The following is an 8,575-nucleotide window of genomic DNA, read 5'->3' as shown; positions in this document are numbered from 1 at the left end:
GTCTCTTTTTTCTTTTTTCTTTTGCCCTACCCAGGTACCTGGGGAGTTTCTTGCCTTTCGGGAGGTCTGAGGTCTTCTGCCAGGGTTCAGTAGGTGTTCTGTAGGAGTTGTTCCACGTGTAGATGTATTTCTGATGTATTTGTGGGGAGGAAGGTGATCTCCACATCTTACTCTTCCGCCATCTTGAAGCCTGAGTTCCTTCTTTAAAAGAATAATTTTTGCCTACATTGACAAAATGATCCTAAAGTTCACTTGGAGAATGAAAAGGGAAGAAAATGCTGAAAAAAATTAGTTGTGAAAGGATTAGCCCTATTCTGTTTTAATCACAAAGATATGGTAATTAAAACCATGTGATGTATGTACAAAGAAAAGTCTAGATCAACAAAGACAAGTCCAAATATTGATCTTACTATATGAATGACAAAGAATGCATCTCAAATCGATGAGGAAGAGAAAGATTAGTCAATATATGATATAGTAATAACTGTTTAACAATTTGGAACATGTTAATCTAGGCCCTAACTTGTTTTTAGAGAAAACCAAGCATGTCTTATCTTTTTATAATTTCCAATGGCCATTATTTGACACCTAATTAAAGCCAAGATATATTTGGCTTTGAAAAGGATTTACAGTTACAGTTTATATGCTGCTTCCATCCAAGGCCATGTGAACTTGGGTAACTTGTTAGCTTCTGGAAGACTCAATCTCCTTCCTCCTTGCAGGATTGTGGTGAGGATTTAAAATATATGTAAAGCTCTTAGCCCAATATTTGACATATTATGGTTGCTCAACAAATGATGGCCAGTACTAACTACTAAGTGTTAGTACCACTACTCAGTGGTGGTGGTAGTGGTTGTGATAGTAAGAGCTCACTAAGTAAGGAAACTGTAAGTGCCTCAAAATAAATAGATAAAGAACATGAACAGAGGGAATCCCTGGCAGTCCAGTGGTTAGGACTCTCTGTGGTGAGAGAATTCTCTCTGCGGTGAGATCGACCAGGTTCAATCCCTGGTCAGGGAACTAAGATCCTGCAAGCCGCACAGCATGGCCAAAAAAAATAAAAATCAATCAATCAATAAATAAGAACATGAACAGAGACTTCTCAAAAGAGAAAGTAAAACTCATAAACTTGGAAAACAGTTCAACCTCACCAAAAGCCAAAGAAGTGCAAATCAAAACAATGGGATGGCATTTTTTGGTCTACTAAATTATCAAAACATTTTTTAAAACAGTAGCATCCAGGGCTGGGAGGGTGTGTTGAAAGTGGTATTTTTGTACATTACTGATAATATGGAAATTGGTATAACCCTCTTAGGAAGTTATGTGGAAACATATACTGTCATTTCAAAAAATATCATATTTTTGATTCAATAATTTCACAGCTGAGATTCAGTCCTAAGAACAGTTCCCTAAACATGGAAATATTACATGAATAAAAATATTAAATGTAGTTGTTATTGAATAATTGGAAATAACCTAGCTGTCCAGCAATTGGAGGAATAATTAGGATTTACTCCATAGATATGATAATACTACATAGAAAATTCTTACAGTAAGAAAGAAAAAAGCAGGATGCAGCATTTTCTGTGTAGTATTGTACAGCAGACTAAACTGGAAGGACATATTTCAAATTAGAAACAGTAATCACATTAAAGTTGTATGATTATGGAGAATTATTAATTTTAAATTTTAAAATTATAGTTAATTAAAACTAGGTTTTCCTGACTATTTCCAAATGGGTTCTTTCTCTTTTAAATGACAGCAAAATTTAACTTCAAAACTCTTAAAAGCTGATAGACTTGAGTTTTTACATTGCTCCTCTAGAGGGAGCAGAAGTACTTAAAATACATCCTCACCAAACCCACCTAACTCACCATAGTCAAGAATCTTAAAACTGGAAGTGACTGCAAAGATAATCCAGTGTGTTTTCTTTAGCGTTAGGGATATACAGAAGATAATCCCTAGCTATCAATCATTCATTTTCTATTATTAGTGCTGCTTTTAAATGACACAGACTTTCTTGAATTATAGTGTATATAATTTTTTTAAATTAATTTTTATTGGAGTATAGTTGCTTTACAATGTTGTGTTCATTTCTATAGCAAAGTGAATCAGCTATGCACATACATATATCCCTTCTTTTTTGAATTTCCTTCCCATTTAGGTCAACACAGAGCATTGAGTAGAGTTCCCTGTGCTATACAGTAGGTTCTTATTTGTTATCTATTTTATACATAGTATCAATAGTGTATATATGTCAATCCCAATCTCCCAATTCATCCCACCCCCCCCTTGGTATCCATACACTTGTTCCGTACATCTGTGTCTCTATTTCTGCTAAAATGATCTATACCATTTTTCTAGATTGCACATATATGCATTAATATACAATACTTGTTTTTCTCTTTCTGACTTACTTCACTCTGTGTGACAGTCTCTAGGTCCATCCACATCTCTACAAATGACCCAATTTCGTTCCTTTTTATGGCTGAGTAATACTCCATTGTATATATATACCACATCTTCTTTATCCATTCTTCTGTTGATGAGCATTTAGGTTGCTTCCATGACCTAGCTATTGTAAATAGTGCTGCAATGAACATTGGGATGCATGTATCTTTTGGAATTATGGTTTTCTGCCAGTATATGCCCAGGAGTGGGATTGCTGGGTCGTATGGTAGTTCTATTTTTAGTTGTTTAAGGAATCTCCATAATGGCTGTATCAATTTACATTCCCACCAACAGTGCAAGAGGGTTCCCTTTTCTCCACACCTTCTCCAGCGTTTATTGTTTATAGATTTTTTGATGATGGCCACTCTGATTGGTGTGAGGTGATAACTCATTGTAGTTTTGATTTGCATTTCTCTAATAATTAGTGATGTTGAGCAGCTTTTCTTGTGCTTCTTGGCCACCTGTATGTCTTCTTTGAAGAAATGTCTATTTAGGTCTTCTGCCCATTTTTTGATTGAGTTGTTTGTTTTTTTGATATTGAGTTGCATGAGCTGTTTGTATATTTTGGAAATTAATCCCTTATCAGTTGCTTCATTTGCAAACATTTTCTCCCATTCTGAGGGTTGTCTTTTCGTCTTTTTTATGGTTTCCTTTGCTGTGCAAAAGCTTTGAAGTTTCATTAGGTCCCATTTGTTTATTTTTGTTTTTATTTCCATTACTCTAAGAGGTGGGTCAAAAAAGATCTTGCTGTGATTTATGTCAAAGAGTATTCTTCCTATGTTTTCCTCTAAGAGTTTTAAGGTGTCCGGTCTTACATTTAGGTCTTTAATCCATTTTGAGCTTAGTTTTGTGTATGGTGTTAAGGAGTGTTCTAATTTCATTCTTTTACATGCAGCTGTCTAGTTTTCCCAGCACCACTTATTGAAGAGACTGCCTTTTCTCCTTTGTATATTCATGCCTCCTTTGTCATAGACTAGGTGACCATAGATATGTGGGTTTATCTCTGGGCTTTCTATCCTGTTCCATTCATCTGTATTTCTATTTTTGTTCTCTTTTGGCTTTCTCTCTCTCTCTCTCAGTATCTTTGTATAGACACATGGGTTTTTATAATTCGGTTTGATTCAAGTCTAGTAAATCTTTTTTTGTTGTCGTTCAAATTGTTGCAACTTTGGGCTCCCTATTTTTTTTAAATTTATTTAGTTATTTTTATTTTTGGCTGTGTTGGGTCTTCGTTTCTGTGTGAGGGCTTTCTCTAGTTGCCACGAGCAGGGGCCACTCTTCATCGCGGTGCGTGGGCCTCTCACTCTCGTGGCCTCTCTTGTTGCGGAGCACAGGCTCCAGATGTGCAGGCTCAGTAGTTGTGGCTCACGCACCCAGTTGCTCCGTGGCATGTGGGATCTTCCCAGACCAGGGCCCGAACCCGTGTGCCCTGCATTGGCAGACAGATTCTCAACCACTGCGCCACCAGGGAAGCCCCGCTCCCTATTTTTTTGAACTTAGATTTACAGATAATGTTCCCTCCTCTGAGCACTATCCTAGTCCTCAATTTTTGCATAATATTTTTTTTTGCTAATGTTCTCTGTGATTAACTTACGCAATACTCTTTATTATATATATATTGCTGTGTGTTTTTGTCTAATATAAACAGCTTTCTGCCTTTTAATTTTCAACTTAACAATTCATGACCATAAATAGTATTTATCTCTGGGCTACCAAATCCGTAGTTTGTTGTCCATTTTCTTTCCAATTTTTAAATTTGTATTGCTTTTGTCTCTCCCATTGTCTTTGTCTTCATGGAGGGTAGGCAGGAGCGAGGGCATGATGGGTCTTACATGCCAAGTTGAAGAATTTAGACTTTAATCTGAAGGCAGGGGGGAAACATTGACCAGTTATAAACAGGGGAGTATCATGATCACATCTCCTTTTTGGAATGATTACTCAGGCCATAATATGAATAACTGAACGGAGGTGAACAGGACTAGAGACTGGAAAACCAGTTAGGAAGCCTCCTAATCTGCAGTCATTCAAGCGAGTCACATAATTTTTCTGGTTTCCTGGTGCATATAAAAGTTATGTTTATACTATACTACACTCTATTAAGTGTGAAATAGTATTATGTCTAAAAAAAGTGTACATGCCTTTATTTAAAAATACTTTATTGCTAAAAAAATGCTAACCATCATCTGAGCCTTGAGTGAGTCATACTCTTTTTGCTGGTGGAGGATCTCGCCTCAGCGTTAATGGCTGCTGACTGATGGGGGTGGTGGTTGCTGACTTCGGGGTGCCTGTGGCATTTTCTTAAAGTAAGACAACAGTGAAATTTGCTGTATTGACTGACACTTCTTTTCACAAATGATTGCTCTGTAGTATGCAATGCTGATAGCATTTTATCCACAGTAGAAATTCTTTCAAAACTGGAGTCAGTTCCCTACAGACTGTCATGCAGAGTGAAGTAAGTCAGAAAGAGAAAAGCAAATATCGTATATTAACGCATATATGTGGAATCTAGAAAAATGGTACAGATGAACTGGTTTGCAGGGCAGAAATTGAGGCACAGATGTAGAGAACAAACTACGGATACCAAGGGGGAAAAGCGGGGATGGGGGGTCGGTGGTGGGATGAATTGGGAGATTGGGATTGACATGTATACACTAATATGTATAAAATAGATAACTAATAAGAACCTGCTGCATAAAAAAAATTGGAGTCAATTCTTTCAAACTACGCTGCTGCTTTATCAACTAAGGTTATATAATATTCTAAATCCTTTGTTGTCATTTCAACAGTCTTCACTGCATCTTTACCAGGAGTAGATTACATCTCAAGAAACCACTTTCTTTGCTCATCCATCCATCCTTATCCATTCAAGTTTTTTTTTTAATTTTTATGTTATATTGGGGTATAGTTGATTAACAATGTTGTGTTAGTTTCAGGTGTACAGCAGAGTGATTCAGTTATACATATACATGTATCTATTCTTTTTCAACCTCTTTTCCCATTTAGGTCATTACATAATATTGAGCAGAGCTCCCTGTGCTATACAGTAGGTCCTTGTAGGTTATTATCATGAGGTTGCAGCAGTTCAGTCACATCTTCAGGCTCCACTTCTATTTCTAGTTCTGTTGCCATTTCCACCACATCTACAGTCATTTCCTCCACTGAAGTCTTACTCAAAATCATCCATGAGGGTTGGAATCAACTTCTTCCAAACTTCTGCTCATGTTGATATTTTGACCTCTTCCCATGAATCACGAATGTTCTTAACAGCATTTAGAATGGTGAATCCTTTCCAGAAGGTTTTCAATTTACTTTGCCCAGATCCATCAGAGAAATCACTGTCTATGGCAGCTATAGTCTTACAGAATGTATTTCTTAAATAACTTGAAAGTCGACATTACTCTTGATCCATGGGCTGCAGAATAGATGTTGTGTTAGCAGGCATGAAAACAACATTAATCTCCTGAACATCTCTATCAGAGTTCCTGGGTGACCAGGTGCATTGTCAATGAGCAGTGATATTTTGAAGTGAATCTCTTTTTTGTGTGAGCAGTTGGTCTCAACAGTGGAGTTAAAATACTCAGTAAACCATGTTGTAAACAGATGTGCTGTCATCCATGTTTTATTGTTCCATTTATAGAACACAGACAGAGTACGTAATTCTTACGGATTCTTAAGAATTCTTAAGGGAAATCTTGATTCTTAAGGAAAATACCTAGGATTTTCAGAATAGTAAATGAGCATTGACTTCAACCTAACGTCACCAGCTGCATGAACCCCTAACAAGAGTCAGCCTGTCCTTTGAAGCTTTGAAACCAGGCATTGACTTCTCTCCAGCTATGAAAGTCCTAGATGGCATTTTCTCTCAATAGAAGGCTATTTTGTCTACACTGAAAATCATTTTTTAGTGTAGCCACCTTCATTAAGGATCTTAGCTAGATCTTCTAGCAGATCATAGCTAGATCAGCTTCACCTTGTATTTTTACGTTATGGAGACGGCTTCTTTCCTTAAACCTCATGAACCAACCTCGGCTAGCTTCAGACTTTTCTTCTGCAACTTCCTCACCTCTCTCAGCCTTCGTAGAATGGAAGAGAATTAGGGCCTTGCTCTGGATTAGGCTTGGCTTAAGGGAATGTTGTGGCTGTTTTGATTTTCTATTTAGACCACTAAAATTTTCTCCGTATCAGCAATAAGGCTGTTTGGCTTTCTCATTGTTCATGTGTTCACTGAAGTAGCACTTTAATTTCCTTCAACAAGTTTTCCTTTTCCTTCACAATTTGCTAACTGTTTGGCACAAGAGACCTAGCTTTCAGCCTGTCTCAGCTTTCGACATGTCTTTCTCACTAAGCTTTTGATTTAAAGTGAGAGAATTGCAGCTCTTCCTTTCACTTGAACACTTACAGGCCATTGTAGGCCATTGTTATTAATTGGCCTAATATAAGTAGTACTGTGTCTCAGGGAATAGGGAGGCCTGAGTAGGAGAGAGATAGAGTATCAGCCTGTCAGTGGAGCAGTCCAAACATACACATTTAATCCGTTAAGTTCACCGTCTTATATGGGAGCAGTTCAGACCCACCCCAAACAATTACAGTAGTAACAGCAAAAATCACTGATCGCAGATCACTATAACAAATACAATAACAATGAAAAAGCTTGAAATATTATGAGCATTACCAAAATATGATACAGAGCAAATGCTGTTGGAAAAACAATGCCAGTACACTTGCTCGATGAAGGGTTGCCACAAACCTTCAATTTGTAAAAAAACACAGTATCTGTGAAGTGCAATAAAAGTGAAGCACAATGAAATGAGGTTTTTACTTACACATGCCTGTGTAGCATGCTGCCTTTATAAATGCCAAGTTCCACGGCAGCTTATCTTAATTTGGATATAAACGGCCACAATTTCCCAGCTAATGTACTTTCCTACTCCTGGAAGTGATCACACACTGTTTCTGCTTGAAATCGCCAACATCCCTTCTTCCTTCTCTGGTGGAAAATCTCCTCATCCTCCCCGCCAATTCCGCCAACCTACCTGCATCTGTGCCCACGTACACTGACTTTCACCCAGGAGGAAATGCACCTACTCCCCTTTATGACACCCCCTTCTTGTGCCCTACTCTTCTCTTCTCAGAATTCTCAAGCTGTTTGCACTGGCAATTACTGATTTTCTCTCGTGTATCATCTTTTTCTCCTTCTCTACAGGACGATTTCCATCTGTGTACTATTACCCATTTTATAAAGGGAACTCCATGACCCCTCCAGCTACCACTGAATTTCTCAGCACCCCTCATGGTTCTCCAAAACTCGACTGTATTGTGGTCTTCATTCCTGTGGTTTCTCATCATCAGTTCTTTCCTCATTCTCTCCCCTAGTTCCTCTCTAATCAGGTTTTGTCCCTGCCACTCCACCAAAAGAGCTCTTACCAGGGTCACCAATGGAGTACCTCCTGCAAAAGTCAGTGGCCGGTTCTCTGCACCCACCGTGTTAGACCCCTCAGCAGCACTGGCTCAGCCCACTGCCCCCTCCTTTATTCATTCAACACATATTTACTGAGTGCTTACTCTATGCCAGGCACAGTTCTAATCCCTGGGATGATACATCAATGAATTAAAGAGACCAAGATCCCTTCCTTCTAGGAACTGAAATTCTATCAGAGGGAAACAGTCGACAAGCAAAAAACAAAAAGTAGCAAAATCATGTGTGTTAGAAGCCAATAGAGCTATGGAAAAGAGAAAACATAGAACTCAGCATGGCCTGTGGAATTTCCCTTTGACACACAGCTATCACCATAACAAAACACACCCTATGTGACAGCAATATTTAATATCAAATCAAATTGTAGGGTATATCTATATGTCTGTATATCCCCACATAATAAAAATGAAGCACATTTTCATCTGCTATCTTTCTTAAGTCAATACTCTTCTCCCTCCTACTTCTCCTGGATTTGATATGATATTGGAGAAAAGAAAAAGTAGAAACTCAGGGGAAGAGATAGTGGGGATTTGAGAGTTCTTAGTTTGTTCTAGTTGCATAATATTCCATTGAACAGATATACCTAATGTATTTCCATAACTATCTTTTACTTAACATATAGGCTAGTTCCTAAAGCTAACATACAAA

The sequence above is a fragment of the Balaenoptera borealis genome (genome assembly GCF_965194805.1).
Source record: "Balaenoptera borealis genome assembly, chromosome: 3".
Lineage (NCBI taxonomy): Eukaryota > Metazoa > Chordata > Mammalia > Artiodactyla > Balaenopteridae > Balaenoptera > Balaenoptera borealis.
The sequence above is the reverse complement of the archived record's forward strand: the minus strand, read 5'-3'. Positions refer to the sequence as shown.